Source organism: Somniosus microcephalus, chromosome 8, assembly GCF_052327205.1.
Source record: "Somniosus microcephalus isolate GS21.2 chromosome 8, FLI_Smic_1.0, whole genome shotgun sequence".
Lineage (NCBI taxonomy): Eukaryota > Metazoa > Chordata > Chondrichthyes > Squaliformes > Somniosidae > Somniosus > Somniosus microcephalus.
In genome coordinates this window covers 169413712-169431791 of record NC_140994.1, presented here as the reverse complement: position 1 = coordinate 169431791, position 18080 = coordinate 169413712, and positions in this window count along the sequence as shown.

Here is an 18080-nt window from a genome sequence, read left to right as displayed (position 1 = left end):
TACCTACTAGTGGGAAAGGGTTTTGTTCACAGTACTTTTGCTGGGAGTTTACTTTCTACAGTTTGAAGGTTTTCTGAATCAGATCAGGATGGGCGGTGCCTTGGCTGTCTTAGATTGAACTTTGGATGTGGAACAATATGAGCAGCACCAGCAGCAGCAGCAGCCTGCTGTTGAAATACCTGCAGTTGGACAGCAGAGAGGGGAGCAGCAGAATGGTGCAGCTCACAGGAGGTACTACCCGCGACACAGTGTGTACAGGCAGAGGCTGAGTTTCCTTGACATGTCGGAACAGTAGTGCTTCAGGAGGCTCAGGTTGTTGCGTCAGATGGTGGCAGACATCTGCAGCCTCCTGGAAGAAGACCTGCTCCCTGCTAGATCTGGTGGCCATGCGTTACCAGTGGCTGTCAAAGTGACCACCGCCCTCAACCTTTTTGCCTCCGGATCCTGCCAGGGCTCTGCCAGAGACATATCCCAGATCTCTAAGTCAGCGGCCCATAAATACATAAGATAGGTGACTGATGGCTTGTTTGCCAGGGCCGGCAATTATGTTACCTTCGCCTGCGATAATGCCAGTCAGAATGAGCAGGTGCTCAGGTTTGCGTCTCTGACTGGCTTCCCACAGGTACAGAGCATTATAGACTGCACACATGTTGCAATCTATGCACCCCTAGGTCATCCAGGATTATTCGTAAGTATTCAATGTGCAGCTGGTGTGCAATCTGAAAAAGATATTTATGCAGGTGTGCGCAAGACTCCTGGGAGCTGCCATGATGTTTTCATCCTGCAGCAGTCCAAACTCCCTGATGTCTTCAGACATGCAAGCAGACTTAAGAGGTGGCTGCTCGGAGATAAGGGATACCCACTTCAAACTTGGCTGACGACACCTGTCAGAAACCCAACCAATGAAGCCCAACAGCACTACAATGAATTCCATATGTCCACCAGTTGTGTGATTGAACAAGTGATCAGCATGCTGAAGATGTACTTCAGGTACCTGGACAGATCTGGAGATTACTTCAGCACGTACCAGCCAGGGTGACCAGAATGGTTGTGCTGTGCTGCACTTTGCACAACATTGCGCAGCAGGGAGGTTTGGTTCTACAGGAGGAACAAGGCGTAGAGCTCAGGTCCTCTGTGGATGGTTCAGAAGAGGTGGATGAAGACGATGAGGGCAATGCAGCACCAGTTGTTCACATTGCTGCCCGGGATGCCCTTATTAATGCAAGGTTCACTTAGGTTGTACCAGTGCACTTATGTCAAAATCACATGCAACGGCCACTCTTCCCACTGCCCCCCACCCCAATGCCACTGACACAAAGCTGTCCTACAAACAAACAACCACCCTTTTGTAAGGCTCGCAAAATTGGACAGACTCCCCCAAACCAAGAAAAGGAGAGATTTTGGACTGTTTGAAGGAAATATTGGGCCAAAAGGGACTTAAAATCAAACCCCAGGATTTCTGCTAGTTTAAAAGGCATGTTCAGGCCTGTGGAAAAGCTGCAACAACGGGAATGGGTTGGAGACTGTGGGACAGACAGTTTGAGTATTGGAAAAGGCCAGATTGTCTGAGAATGTTCTGGACTGTCCCAGTCATTCTATATAAAGACAATAGGCCCACGGAAGGGCAGTTCCAGCCAAAAACCCACAGAGTCATCAAGTACATGAATAATACAATAATACAATACATGCCAACAGCCAACAAAAGAGACCCTGGCCCCAGCAGGAGAAGACAATCAAACAACAGATTAACCACTCAGAAAGATTTCCAAAAACACTTTGCACACTTAAAACTGATTTCGAAGCAATCCTGAAACCAGTTAAAGGCCAATTAAAAAGAGATGGGACCAGCCCCGAAACTCGATGAGAATTTAAACCTATTAAAATTATCGAGCCCGCCAAAATTAACAATGGACCAGAAGAGATTTGGTGGTCAGATAAGCCAGGCCTCAACACAGTATAATTGTGGCCTGCTTGTTCAGTACAGACAGTTGGCAGTACAGTTTGAGTTGAGAGAGTCAGTTGAGGACACAGCTCAAGAGAAAGTTCAAGTTCAGTACAGGAGAGAGAAAGTATGGTTCAGAAAGAGTACTACTCATTATCATCATCACTGTACTTAGTCAGAGGATCGGAGACTTGAGGAAAGAAGAACGAAATGGAAGGAAAAGGAAATCGCGGCAACCAAAGGCCTTAAGAAACCAGCAACTAACAATATTACCACCAACTAGGTAATATTGGGCCACCGCGACCAACAAGAAACCAACCAATAAGAAGTCGAAAATTCACAAGTTTGTTTCCACTCTACAAGCTAGCCTGACTTACCCCTGGGTAAGATTTGACACAAAAGACTCTAAAACCTATACCTAACCAAAGGAAATTGGGTACTTCACCGATAAATCCAACTACGCATCCAACCGCATCAGCGGACAGGCGAAGACTGAAAACCCAATGCAGGTGCAGTCTTCCACCACGTCCGGGGTATGGCAGGCCCCAACCACCACAACTAAAGAGAACCCCAAAATTGTGAACCTCTACAATCTGTCAAGAAAGTCATTTGGTGAGCATTTCCTGGTCTTCTGGATTTCTACCTAGTTAGTGTAGTGGGATTGGGAGGTAAGGTATTTTTGTCTATTGTCATTCTCCCTCACATATTCTGAAGTGTTCCCCCTTTTAGAGTATAAGATTTATTGTATTGAAAATTTTCCTGTCTCAAAATAAAAATCTCAATTATTTTGACCAACTCAGGTGTCTGTTGCACTTTCATTACAACCCCCAAATAAGTCCAAAGTCTAGAACCAAGGGAGTGGGAGCAGTTCAAACTGCTCAGGGAGTCAGAGGCAAAGCTGACCACACACACCGCATCTTACAGAAAATGGCGACCACGGCAGGACTTTGGCAAAAGGGATGTAATGCAATAAACCCTGTGTTTGATGAAAGAACGAAGATGGAAGAGAGGATTTCCTCTTATGCTTTTGAGAAGTTGAATATCACCAAGAAATGGGTGACCAGTCTGTTGCGTGCTGAGTATCCCATGGACGCTGCAGCCAAATGGACTGAGAGCAAGGATCATAAGAAGACAGATCCAGCTTTTAGATCAGCATATTAAAGCATTGCCAGAAGAGCTGCAGGAGGCAGCCAAGCTGTCCCAAGCAAGAGCTATAGCAGGGGAAGGATTATTGCAGGAATTACAGTCCCAAAGTCAGGAGAAGTTACAACTGGTGGAGAAACACAGGAACGGGCATGAGTATTTTCGGTGTCAAGTCACTGAAGCAAAAGGCAATGAGCGAGTACTGAAAGAGGAGAACGCTCGCCTAACCAGACAGTTAAAAGAACAGGAGGAAAAGTTCAGAGATGTGAAGGCAGCTTATAAAGTAGCAAGCACTAGGGATTTTGAAGTGGGAGATCTCGGCCCCTGTCAAAAGCAGATCGACAGTTCAAAACTTGCTCTGTCCAGGGTAAAAGGCATGGTATGCCTAGTGAGCCCGGGTGCGGCCCGGGTAGACCTGGAAGTAGAAGTAGAAACTGTTCGGACGTCACCTGTGGCATCGGGGAACAACTCGGTTGGGCCGCAGGAGGGACAAGCAATCTGTAGGGAGGACAGGGAGGAGTGCACACCACCACCACCTGTGGCGCCGGGTTTTGACTCGGTTTGGCAGCAGGCAGAAGTGGGCAAACAAATGCAGGAAAGGTCGGAGCCGGGGCCGATGTGCCTGGCTCGACAGCAAAAGTTTGGCCCACCCAGGGGTGGTGGGGGCCAGGGGCCCCTTGAAAGCCAATTCCTGATTCCCCATGAGACCCAACAGCTTAGGGCTATGGTAAACCATCTGAGCAAACTCACCCAAAAGGGCGACCCCTCTGTCCACTTTATGGAAGTGGAACAAGCAGCAGGCATTAATGAGTGCGACGACTCAGAAATGGCCAAGATGCTTCTGTTCACCTTAGATGGCAAGCTGTACCAGTCCCTTTCTGCTGAGTGCAAGAAGGGACAGGGAGGGTACGCTGCCATCCGGGATCAAGTTCTGGAGGCGATGGGGATGAATGATGGTAGTCCATTCTCCTGGGTGGAGAGGACTACACAGTTAGCAGGGGAGACCCCACAGGCTTTCGCAGACAGGCTGTGGCCTGTGTACAGGAGTGCCTGTAATAGGGATCTCGACCGGGCTAACTTGAACCAGGATGAGCTGGCTCACTGGCTCTGAAGTCTGGTGGCAAACAGCTTGCCACGGATCAGAGCCAAGGCCGAGCTGTGGTTCGACCCAAAGGGCCCCCAAGTCACCGAGGAGACAGTGGTCAGACAACTGACCCTGGCTTACCGCAATGGTAGAAGGGTGGAAGAACCACAAACCAAGGGGATGGTTCACAAGTTGAAACCCAGCCAGAGTAAGAAGGAATGGCACCAGGAAGGGGATATCCCTTCCGATACGAGGCGTAACTGCTTCGGGTGTGGAAAAGGTGAGCATTGGAGAAGGGACTGTAGAAATCCTTGGAAGGATAGTGTAGGAAAGAATTCCCAGCTCCTGCCCCAAAGACAGAAACACCAACCTCTCCCCCAACTGTTGATTCGTTAGTAGCTGCACTTCGAGTTTTGTTGGCTGGCCCAGGGAAGGTAGCCACAGCCACGGGTGCTTTAAATCCATCTGCCCCACCTAACACAGACTTATGACTAGAGCCAGCGCAGCCTGTCTATCTGTGTCCCCTTGAGTACGATGTATGGAAAAGACCGCTTGTTAAGATGGAAGTGGAAAAGGTGAAAGGGACCTATCTGTTGGACACGGAAGCTTCGAGCACCATAGTCTACTCAAATAATCCTGCCTCCTCACCTCTGTCTAACGGGGTCCCGTACAGATTAGTGGGGTTCACAGGTAACGAGCAGGTTGGCTCGTTCTCTATCCCGCTATCCATTCATTTGGGAGCACTCCACACCAAGTGGATTTGTGTTTTAATGAAGTGGGAGCAGGAAGGGAAAGGGATCCTGGGTGTTGATTTTACCATAGGCCACAGGATTCTAGTGGATCTCAGGAACCACTGTCTGTGGGGAGCATGCACCGACAAAGAGAGTGAAGTGGCAGTTATCCCAGAAAAACAGGGAAAGGGGACCTTGTGTACCCTAAAACCCAAGGATGGTTACGACCTCGAGCAAATGGTCAGTAACGCTCCAGTGGAGTACCAGGCATTTGTGCAAGCACACCTCGGCGCATTTGCCACTCACAAGCTTGACTGTGGGAGGGTGAACGGGATCGAAGTAAGTGTAGATGGGGACCCCATGACCCGACCATAAAAGCAGTATAATTTCCCCAAAGAGGCAGAGGCAGACATGGAAACGGCCATGACCTCTCTGATAGCCGATAGCCACCCACATAAACACTCCACTGTGGCCGGTTAGAAAACCGGACAACTCCTGGAGAGCCACGGTGGACTATCGGGTACTCAATAGAAACGTCCCCACCTGTGCACCCACGGTCGCAGCTGTCAGCGACCTCATTGGAAGTATTCCAGCCTCCACGACCACCTTCACGGTGCTGGAAATTTCCAACGGGTTTTGGTCCATCCCTCTACGGAGAGAGGACCAGTACAAGTTCGCCTTCATGTTTAAAGGCCAACAATACACCTGGAACTGCCTACCACAGGGGTTCCACAATAGCCCCAGCATTTTCCACCAGTGCATGGCAGATTGCTTAAAAGGCTTCAGCCGACCCCAACAGTTAGTCCAGTATGTGGATGACCTGCTCCCATTCACTGATGAAGGAGAGGAACATGGTCCATTACTGGCTGAACTGCTGGAGTTGCTCAGGCAGGAAGGTTTTAAGGTAAACCCAAAGAAGGTACAGATCAGCCGACAGGAAGTAAAGTTCCTAGGGCTGGCTGTGCGAGCAGGGGAAAGGGCCATAGATATAGCCAGAAGGGAAGCAGTGCAGGAGTTACCAGCCCCCAATACAGTGACAGGAGTGAGATCTTTTCTGGGGCTAACAGGGTACTGCAGAGATTTTATTGAGGATTACGCAGCCACAGCAGCCCCTCTGCGCCGACTCCTACACAAGGGAGCGGAGTGGGTTTGGGATGAGGGTTGCGAGGCAGCATTCATAAGCCTCAAGCAAAATCTGCAGACCGCACCAGCTCTAGGGGCCATTGATGGGGAGAAAGAGTTTTTCTTGGAGGTAGCAGCCAGCGGGGACAGTCTGAGTGCAGTGCTGCTCCAGGAGCGGCACAGTCAGCCGAGACCGGTGGTTTACTCCTCCAGGATACTCACGGATGTGGAGAAGGGCTATTCCAACTGTGAGAGGCACCTCCTCGCCACTCACTGGGCTGTGAAAAGATCATTGATCTTCACAGGCATCTCGCCCATCACCCTCCTCACCCATCACACGCCCACCCAGATGCTCCTAGATGGGAGAATTAAAGATGGGACAGCGAGCAGTGCCCGCATTGCTTGCTGGACCCTGCTTCTCTCCCAGATGGACCTAAGGGTGAAAGGTCTCTGCGAGCCAAAGCTTGCAGCCAACATGATTTATCCAGGGACGGCCCACCAGTGTTCCATTGAAGGAGTATGGGAAGTCAACATAGGTTTTCGGGCCGGGATACACCCCACAGGCCGCAAAATCTATGTGGACGGTTCCAGCACAGTATCTGCTGGGAAACGACTCACAAGGTGTGGAGTTTATGACCCAGGGGCAGACATTGCCCTGGCAATTAAACTCCCCAGCACCATGAGCGCCCAGCAGGCTGAACTGTCCGTGGTAGTGTATGTGGTTAAACACCCAGAGAAATTCCCTAACCCGTACATGATTTGCTCGGACAGCATGTTCACATGCAATTCGTGTACGGAATACCTGGCCATCTGGTCCAGTCGGGGATACAACTCCACCGACGGGAGACCCCTGGCAATGCCTCTGCTGGAGAAAATCATGACAGCCATAGGGGAGGAAGGGAAGGTCTATATCCATAAGGTTAAGGCCCATTCGAAGACAGAACCCATGAGGGAGGGCAATCAAAGGGCAGATGAATTGGCCAAGCAGGGAGCTAGGGAAGGAGAGTTTTGGGACCCCTAACAGACAGATTCGGTAGCTGCAATCTGGGACAAGGGAGGTACACAAGGGATAGCCTTGGTCCCGGATCTAAAGCAGGCCCAGGTATGGGATCCCATCCTCAGAGCCATCCAGCATGCGCTCACAAAAGGGGAGAAAGTAGAGGGCCCATACGGTACAGCAGCCATCACCGTCAAAGAAGGCATGCTGTTCAGGGGGGAGCAATGGGTAGTGCCACAGCAGCACTAAAGGGAACTCCTCCAACTGGCCCATGAGGGTCCAGGAGCGGGGCATCCCGGGCCTGAGGCCACCTGGCAGCGGGTGGAACAGGCAGGATGGTGGCCAGGACTGAGGGAACAGGTCCGCGAGTTCTGTGTCAGTTGTCTGGTGTGTGCTGCCAATAACCCTGATCCCCAGAAAAGGAAGGTATCTTTGGGACACACCAGGAGGGTAGTGGGACCATGGCAGTTGATCCAGATCGATTACATCGGGCCCCTACCCACTGCCCAAGGGAGCTACAAGTACTGCCTAGTCCTGGTGGATGTGTTTTCAAAGTGGGTATAAGCTTTTCCCTGCCACACAGCTACCGCCTTGGGTACAGCTAAGATCCTGGTCAGGGAAGTGTTCTCATGATGGGGACTCCCACAGTATGTGGAGTCTGACCAAGGGAGTCACTTTACTGGACAGGTCATGCAAGAGACCCTCATGGTACTCGGCATTGAAGGGAAATGGCATGTCGCCTACAACCCACAATCATCGGGTCCTGTAGAGCATTTAAACCGCACTATAAAAGAAAAGCTGCGCAAGGAGACGGGGGACTCACCCAAGAAGTGGGTGGAAGTCTTACCGTTGGTCCTAATGGGGATCCGAGCCAGCCAGTCAAAAAGCACGGGGTATTCCCCACACGAGCTGATGACTGGTAGGGTTATGTGGACCCACACCCATGTGCTAGCCCCGGTACTCATGGAAGGTCAGCTCAGAGAGGTGAACCGGGACAGCTTTGTCAGGAATCTATTTGAACACCTTAAACAGATTCACTGGCAGGCTGCTAGCAACATGGGAAAACAGCATCGGAGCAACGGATTGCTGCTAGAACCCAACAGGCACCACGAGTGGGAGATAGGGGATCAGGTCATGGTAAGAAACTTTGCCCGGTTGGGAAGTTTCAAACCATTGTATTTGGGGCCGTACAGCATTGTGGACAAGGCAAGCCCCATGGTCTATGCCATAAAGATGCCCCGCCGCACAAAGTGGTTCCAAGTTAATCAATGCAAGCTGTTCAAGACTGAGAGTGGAGAGCGGCCAGCAAGGGCAAACTGTGTTAAAGTTAGAGAGCAGCAACCTGCAGCTGCGGCAGGCTCACAGACCGCAAAGGTGGGGGCAGTGACGTGTGTGACTGGAGAGGCCCTCCCACCAATTAAGTGAGAATCAGGTACACCCCCAGTAGCCGGAGCCTTAAGAAGGTCTCCTCGCGTACCACAGCCTAAACTATCGTGGTCACCCGAGTATCATTTTAAACGGTCCAGCCCCAGAAGGATCCTTAACAGAAAGGGAAAAACCAAGGTCAGGGACAAGTCTAGAGATATGGATCCCCAGCCTGCCGCCTCCAAAGGTGAGCGACTCACAGGAGAGGTAGCGTTGGACAGGGAGAGAGAGAACATAGAATTCGACCCAACACAATTGTCACTAAGCAAAAGGAAAAATATCTGTCATATTGGGCAGAAACAACAAAAACCCAAAACAAACTCAATTGCTACTTGGCCCTAAACAGACAATACAACATGGCTGAATACCTGACCACGGTAAAAGATAGCAAATTGAGAAAAACCTTGACTATGTACAGACTTAGGGAGCATAGCCTGGCTATCGAAAAAGGCAGACACAGAGAGACTTGGCTGACAAGAGAGAACAGGATATGCTCTCACTGCAGTCAGGGAGTGGTGGAGACAGAGATGCACTTCCTCACAGCTTGTGGAAAATATCAGGGCATAAGGGAGAATTTCTACCCAAAATTCACAAAAATATGTCCTGAATTCAGAAATTTGAATGACGACCAAAAACTCCCATACCTACTAGGGGAACAGAGAAATTGTGTAACCTTAGTGGCACACTATGTTACAGCTTGCCATAAACAGAGGGACAACCATTAAATCTAAGAAAAGAGTATATACAAATTATATGAATGTATATTTATACACTCAGGGATATATCTGTTTATACACTGTATGGATAGATCTGCGTTTATGTGTTCAACCATAAATGTTTTTCGATGCTTTGGCAACATAAGATGTACCTTGTCATCATGCCAATAAAGCAATTTGAATTGAATTGAGAAGGGTCCCCAGCCTGCGGCATCAGGCTGCGGGGAACCCACAGGACAGGATAGGGACTCGGCAGTCACACAGGAAGGGGGTAGTGTGCTGCAGCACAGGAGGGCAGACTCCCCCAATTGACTGGGAAACAGGGAAACTCCCAGGTGTTTTTAGGAGGACTCTCCGGGTCCGGTGGCACAGGTCACCTTACGCCCAGGCGTACAAGCTGCCCAGATTCCACAAAAGGCAGAGGCCTAACAGGAATTAACCTGGCCGTCCGGAGACGGGCAGCGGACGTACATAGCTTTTAGTTCAAGAGTGTTTTACAGTTTGGTAGTTTTGGAATTTTAGTAGTTTAATTTCAGTTTAGGATAAGTTTAAGTTTTGAATTTTGATAACTGTGTCAGGCCAGAGAACCTTCTCGGGACATGGCTATTTTGTTTGTGTGTCCCTACAGAGAGGAAACCGGGATGAGAAAGGTTCTGCTCATGCTCGCCCTGGTAGGGGTGAGCATCGGTGACCGAGGAAACGTGGAGAACTCCCACATCTATGGGTGCTCAGGAGAGAGAGCACTGATCGTTACCGCAAGGGGAGGCGAACGGGGTGTGGAGGAGCTCGCCATTTACTTCCACGAGGGAAGGTGGCCAGGGTGGTTGGGGTCTAACTCCACACAGTACTCCAGCCAGACCGGGTTCACGAATGGGGAGGCCTCCATCCCGTGCCCCAGGGTACAGATCGTTGCTACAAGGGTCAGTGTCACCGTGGGGAAACGTGTGTGTTTGACATGTAAGGGACAGATTCCCTTGGATAGGTGGTGGTGGCTCAGAAAGCTGAGCAAGGGCATAGGAAACCCCGCAGTCAATTGGGAACGATTGGGGAACAATACCCATCGGACGATTACAGGGACCCGAGAGGGAGTGAGTGTGTGCTGGGACAAGTGGTGGGAGCCGGATCAGGGAGTTTATGTTTGTATGTGGGGGGTCAGAGAAAGTCTGCCCCACAGGCAAATTCATCATTTTCCACCAACAATGGCAAGATGCCGGGGAGGGGATGGGGTGGGATTCCAACCTGCATGCGTGCGCAATCCCACACTCCCCGATCCCAGGCAATGCCACCGAACTCGTAACCCGCCCCCGGAAGTCCCTGCCCACGACCACGACATCACGAACTATAGTAGAGAGGTGTCCTACCACCACCAAGGGACCAGGGAATGGTTTAGTCCTAGTGCCAACTGACAAGTTGCTGTAGTGGCCTCAGTGATCCTGAACCTGACCGAGGTGCACTTACCTGAGTGGTGTCCCAAGGAGACAGAACAGTTGTACCAAGCCCTGCTGAAGGAAATGTTTAAGAAATTTTATGAATTCGACTTTGCCAGTGTAGACAAAGTGAAACTGTACAGTTTAAACCCTGAGCATAATATGGGCGCGGGGAGACAAAGAAGGGGAACCTACATCTTATAGTACAGGATCCTCAGCAATAAACAGCCTAGACGATATAGAGTTACAAACTCAGATAAATGGTTTAAAGACCCAGTTAAGAAAACTCCTAACAGAGGAGAACGTAGTGGTAGGCTCAGAGCTACATGAGGACCAGGTTATGATGATCCATTTAAAAGAGATAATTGCTGAGCTGGAGAGACACGCTAAAACAGTAAATGCACTCATACGGGAGGACAGGAATGCTTCGGATCAAGCTGCACAGAAAGAGGTGTGCATGCTATACAGGGCATGGTTGCTGGGCGAGGGCCGCAGTAACCTGGAGGATTTAAAACAAGGTTTAGTCCCCTCCTGGATTAGCAACAAGCACCTCGCAGCCCTCCACCCGTTTAGTAATTCGCTGAGCCCGTGTCAGCTCCGCCTAGCCTCTGAAGCCTACCCTGTCCCAGTGGATTGTGGACGTTCCAATCACACTATCATGGGGATAGTAGTGAGGATGCTGGTCATGGGTGGGACAGCCCGACCCGCACCGGTATACAGGGTGGAGAACATGGGGATCATTCAAGGGGGTGCACAGGTCCATTTCGCAGAGGTCCCACCTTATGTCATAAAGTGGGAGCATGCTATGACAGGTACAGACCTCTCCGGATACCAGAGCCGGGGAGCACACATAATACTGTGTCCCCAGCACTTGAATGCCTATTCGAGACCACAGTGTGGGTTTAAAGCTGCTGGCACACAACCTGTGAGCTGTACCATGGAGGTAATGGCACAAGGCCATGTTTCCCCACAGGTAGCATTCATAGGAGGTGGGACATATTGTATCACCCCACAAGTGCGCCCCACTACCGGCATGGACAGCACATCTGGTGTCCAGTGAGTGACAGCAGTTTCTGTTTTAAACCCGAGGCAGAAGTTCAAGTGGCCCGGGAACGGATTGTACCCATCCCTGAACCCTCAACTGTTCACCTCACTATCAGGGAAAACATTACCAACCTGCAAAATTATGTAACGCATTTCGGCTATGAAATTCCCCCTCTACCAGAACATCTTACCGCCCTATTAAAAGCAGTGGTCATCTCACAGAAACATTTCTATACAAGACAGTCGAGATAGGGGCCAAGATCTTGAATATTGTAGTTCCACACTGGTGGGATATTTTTGAAAATATAGAGGGCCCTTCTTGGATTCGACTGGCTTCACATCTTTTAGTGGTTTGCCAGCTTGCTATAGTTTTCTACTTGCTGTGTACAAAGTGCAAGGGAAGGGACAGGATGATCCGCTCTCAACATGAGGGAGCATGGGACAAAAATAAAGTTTACAACCAGGTATAAAACAAACCTTGACCGTTATTAAAAATAAAGTTTGATGAGTGTGTGTGTCATTATTTTTCCTATGTGTATGCAGGGGTGTTGGACCCACTCCGTGCTTGAATGTGAATGTAATTGAATTTTTCGTACCTTGTATATATCTGTTAAACACTACACCTAAAGGGAATGGGAGAGTGTCTTGTTCTGGGTTTTAGTTTAGATAATACAGGGGAAGGTTGGCTCCCGGGGATCAGAAAATTTTGCTCACTCAGCATGATACTATAGTGTTTAAAGTATCACAGGGGGGGTGTAAGGCTCGCAAAATTCTACAGATTCCCCCAAAGTAAGAAAAGAAGAGGCTTTGGACTGTTCGAAGGAAATATTGGGCCAAAAGGGACTTAAAATCAAAACCCCAGGATTTCTGCTAGTTTAAAAGGCATGTTCAGGCCTGTGGAAAAGCTGCAACAACGGGAATGGGTTGGAGACTATGGGACAGACAGTTTGAGTATTGGAAAAGGCCAGATTGTCTGAGAATGTTCTGAACTGTCCCAGTCATTCTACATAAAGACAATAGGCCCACGGAAGGGCAGTTCCCGCCAAAAACGCACAGGGCCATCAAGTACATGAATAATATAATACATGCCAACAACCAACAAAAGAGACCCTGGCCCCAGCAGGAGAAGACAATCAAACAACAGATTAACCACTCAGAAAGATTTCCAAAACCACTTTGCACACTTAAAACTGATTTCGAAGCAATCCCAAAACCAGTTAAAAGCCAATTAAAAATAGATGGGACCAGCCCCGAAACTCGATGAGAATTTAAACCTTTTAAAATTAACGAGCCCGCCAAAATTAACAATGTACCATAGGAGATTTGGCGGTCAGATAAACCAGGCCTCAACACAGTATAATTGTGGCCTGCTTGTTCAGTACAGACAGTTGACAGTACAGTTCGAGTTGAGAGAGTCAGTTGAGGACACAGCTCAAGAGAAAGTTCAAGTTCAGTACAGGAGAGAGAAAGTACGGTTCAGAAAGAGTACTACTCATTATGAGCATCACCGTACTTAGTCGGAGGATCGGAGACTTGAGGAAAGAAGAATGAAACGGAAGGAAAAGGAAATCGCGGCAACCAATGGCCCAAGAAACAACAACTAACAATATTACCACCAACTAGGTAATATTGGGCCACCGCGGCCAACAAGAAACCAACCAACAAGAAGTCGAAAATTCACAAGTTTGTTTCCACTCTACAAGCTAGCCTGACTTACCCCTGGGTAAGGTTTGACACAAAAGACTCTAAAAACTATACCTAACCAAAGGAAATTGGGTACTTACCCGATAAATCCAACGACACATCCAACCGCATCAGCGGACAGGCGAAGACTGAAAACCCAACGCAGGTGCAGTCTTCCACCACGTCCGGGTTATGGCAGGCCCTAACCGCCACAACTAAAGAGAACCCCGAAATCGCGAACCTCTACAATCTGTCAAGAAAGTCGTTTGGTGAGCATTTCCTGGTCTTCTGGATTTCTACCTAGTTAGTGTAGTGGGATTGGGATGGTAAGGTATTTTTGTCTATTGTCATTCTCCCTCGCATATTCCGAAGTGTTCCCCCTTTTAGAGTATAAGTTTTATTGTATTGAATATTTCCCTGTCTCAAAATAAAAATCTCAATTCTTTTGACCAACTCAGGTGTCTGTTGCACTTTCATTACAACCCCCAAATAAGTCCAAAGTCTAGGACCAAGGGAGTGGGAGTGATTCGAACTGCTCAGGGAGTCAGAGGCAAAGCTGACCACACACACCACCCCTTACACCTTGCACATCTCCCCATTAGTCCCCATCAATTCATGTCTTCACATTCATCATCAAGGAAGTTTAAAGGCAACTTCCCACCCAACAACTTAGAATGAGCAAGGCAGGAAAATGCTGCAAACTAATAAAATTTATGTGATTCTACTAAAGAACGGAAACTTCACGACATAACTGTAAAGTCTGTGGGTTATATGGTGAATTAATACACAGACTACAAGAGTAACTTTAACAGGACTTTACTATTCGAAGGTCAGGGCGAATCTGCCCAATAAATCCTTACACAGCACTTATATACCGGTGTGGTCACCACCGGTATTACAGTATACAGTAGCCAAGATAAAGTAGTGCAACCCTTAAAATATTTCTCTTAAAGGTGGAACGTTACATACACTACAATAACATTTCTCATGTGCATACCCTTGTGCAACTACGAAGCTTTACACTTCCTTTTCCTACCACTCCTACGTGGTGCAACTCCTGTGGCTTGAGCAGAGGTAGAGGCAGGCTACTCAGATCCCTTCTTGTGGTGTATGTAACCTGTTCCACCTTTAGAGAACTTAAGCCTGTTCCACCTTAAGAGATGTACTACTTTCTCTGGCTGCTGTATACGTAATACCGGTGGTGACCACCGGTATATAAGCACTGTGTAGTAAGATTGTATTTAGTATAGTCCTGACCTCCAACCAGTAAAGACCTGTTGAACTTTAATCTTGTAGTCTGTGTGTTATTAATTACAACTAGAACACACAGACTTTACAGTGGCGACGAGTCAGATTCTTACCCTGCGGCAGTTATATCCACGGCGGCTTCGTCCACAGAACGGACATCGAAGAGAGGCTTCCACCCTCATCACCCTGCTGGAAGACACGTCGCGCGGCAGACATCGAGAAACCAGAGTGCAGAAGACATCCTGAACTCGAAGCCTCCATCAGCGGCTGTCAGCTATCTTCTTTCTACCTCGGTAGTGGGTAAGCCGGGCAACGACGCGACCAGAAAGTCGGCCGCGTTGGCTGTACAGACGGGGAGGGAAGACGGAGGAATAAGGGCGGTGAGATCGATCGTGACCGGAGATAAGGGCCGGGCCGCATTCGGGCCGAAAGGCGCAGCGCGGGGACATCGATCGCGGCTGGTGATAAGGGCCGGGCCACATTCGGGCTAAAAAGGCGCAGCGTCTGGGGGCAACTGAAGACGCGAGAGCCGCGGTGAAGCGGAGACAGCGTCGGGGGACGGGTGAAGACCGCCAAGCGCGGGAAAACCGCCATTTTGTAGGCGGAGGACGAAGACAAGAGCGCGGAAGCCGCCATCTTGGATAAAAATTAAAATTAATTAAATTGCAACGATGCCTAAACATGGGAACATTAATACCTTTGATAGCGACATCAAAGATTGGGCTATGTATGTAGAACGCATACAAAATTATTGTAAAGCAAATAAAATCCCAGATGAAGAGAAAGCACTAACATTATTAAACTTAATGGGTGCGAAGACATACGGGCAATTGAAACACCTTTTATCACCAGATGAACCGACGGATAAGACGTTCGAGGAGATTGTTACTGTCCTGAAAAATCACCTAAACCCCACGCCGCTGATGCTAGCGGAACGATTTAAATTTTACAGCAGAAGGCAGCTGAAGGATGAAAGCAATGCTGAATATTTAATGGAATTGCGTAAGCTAGCAAAGTACTGTCAATTTGGAACGAGACTGACAGAGGCGCTACGAGATAAATTTGTGTGTGGTTTATTAAAAGAAGATACACAAAAGCGATTGCTCGAGGAGAATGAGCTGACGCTTGAGAAAGCGGTCACTATGGCAGCAGCACACGACGCCGCAGCGAGAGGCACGGCAGTAATGCAGCTACGGTCACCGGAACTCAGTACAAATAAATTGGGTTTGAGTACTGTAAAATGTTATCGTTGCGGAAAGACAACGCACGATCAGAACCAGTGTTGGTTTAAAAACCAAGAATGCAGAACGTGTGGCAGGCTTGGCCACATAGCTAAAGTATGCCGGTCAGGAAAGAAGACCAGCAACAAAAAGTCACCGCAAGGAAAATACATAAAGGTACACAAGGTGACAAAGAACAGTTCGACCGAACAGAAGTCAGATTCAGACGCTAGCAGTAATGAACTGGGTAGCTTAAGAGTACACAACGTTGGTAAGGATGCAGATCTCCAGACAATTTGGGTCACCCTTCAGATAGCAGGAGTCCAAGTAAAGATGGAATTGGACACTGGATCGGCATTGACGGTCATGAATAAGAAAGATTACAAAAGGTTATTCCAACATATTCCCCTACGGGATACGGAGATTATATTGAAAACATACACGGGGCAAAGAGTGTACCCCATCAGAAAGATAGAGGTAAAGGTGGTCCACAAGGGCGAAGAAAGCCAAGTAATGGACTTATATGTGCTACCTGAAGGAGGTCCACCACTACTGGGATGGGAGTGGATTAGGAAAATGAATATGGACTGGCACTCCTTGAAGGCACTAACGGTAGATTCCGGGGAAACAGATGTCAAACCTAACTGATTGTCCAGAATATTGGATGATGCTAAAGAGGTGTTCCAGCAGGGACTGGGAACACTGAGAGGAATTACGGCAAACATCAAGATTGATGAACATGCACACCCAAAAATTTTTAAAGCCAGACCAGTACCCTATGCAATACGACCTACTGTAGAAGCGGAACTGGAAGCGCTAGAACGTTCAGGTGTACTGTCTAAGGTAGATTGGAGTGAGTGGGCTACGCCCATTGTTCCCGTTATGAAACGTCCTTCGACCAACAAGCCAGGAGAACCAGGGAAGGTTCGCATCTGTGGAGATTTCAAAATCACCGTTAATCCGGTGCTTCACACGGTGCAGTATCCGCTTCCGCGGATTGAGGATATTTTTGCTTCGTTGTCTGGCGGGAAACACTTCACCAAGATAGACCTGGCGCAGGCGTACTTGCAGATGGAGGTTGAAGAAGAGTCACGCCAATACCTCACGATCAACACGCATCGAGGTTTGTACCGGTACAATAGGCTGGTTTTTGGAGTGGCATCGGCTCCAGCAATTTGGCAGAGGGCCATGGAGCAGGTATTACAGGGAATTCCAGGCACACAATGTTACCTGGATGATATTCTGATTACAGGTGATGGTGATGAAGAACACCTCGCAAACTTAGAACTGGTGCTCAACAGACTGAAAGAGTATGGACTTAGAGTTAATCGGCAGAAATGTGAGTTCTTCCAGAAGCGGATCTCGTACTGTGGTCATGTCATTGACCGGGAGGGGCTTCATAAGTCTCCTGACAAGGTAGAGGCAGTTGTAAAGGCCCCCGCTCCGGATAATGTCTCTCAGTTGAGGTCGTTTCTAGGATTGATTAACTATTACCATAAATTTCTACCAAATCTATCCACGGTACTGCACCCGCTAAACGCTCTTTTACAGAAGGGGGTACCATGGGAATGGAGCGAAAACTGTAAGAAGGCATTTCGCAAAAGCAAAGAATTGATCACCTCAGGGGAAGTGTTGGCTCACTTCAACCCGACACTGCTTATTCGGTTGGCTTGTGATGCTTCTCCATATGGTATTGGGGCAGTACTCTCACACAAGTTGCCAAATGGCATGGAAAGGCCAGTCGCGTTTGCATCCAGATCATTGACCTCCGCTGAGCGCAACTATGCGCAGATCGATAGGGAGGCTCTCAGCCTTGTATGGGGAGTGAAGAAGTTTAATCATTACCTGCAGGGCCAAAAATTCACACTCCTGAAAGACCATCAGCCGTTGGTATCCATTTTTAACCCTAAGAAGGGTGTTTCAGTGATGACAGCACAGCGTCTCCAGAGATGGTTCCTTTTCCTAGGGGCACATCAATATCAAATAGAATTCAAAGGTACGAAGCAGCATGGCAATGCTGATGGGCTGTCGCGCCTGCCACTACCTGAAGAAGAAGAAACGACGAAAGTTGACCCTGTTGAGTTATTTCATTCGACCATCATCGAGTGTTTACTAGTCACCAATGCAAGTATTGAAAGAGAAACCAGGAATGACCCGACACTGTCCAGAGTCTACGAGGTGACAGTGAAAGGATGGCCAACACGTGGTGATCCTCTGTTACCGGCATTCTCGGCAAGGCGAGACCAGCTGTCCGTCTGCCATGGTACTTTGATGTACGGGACAAGAGTGATTATTCCT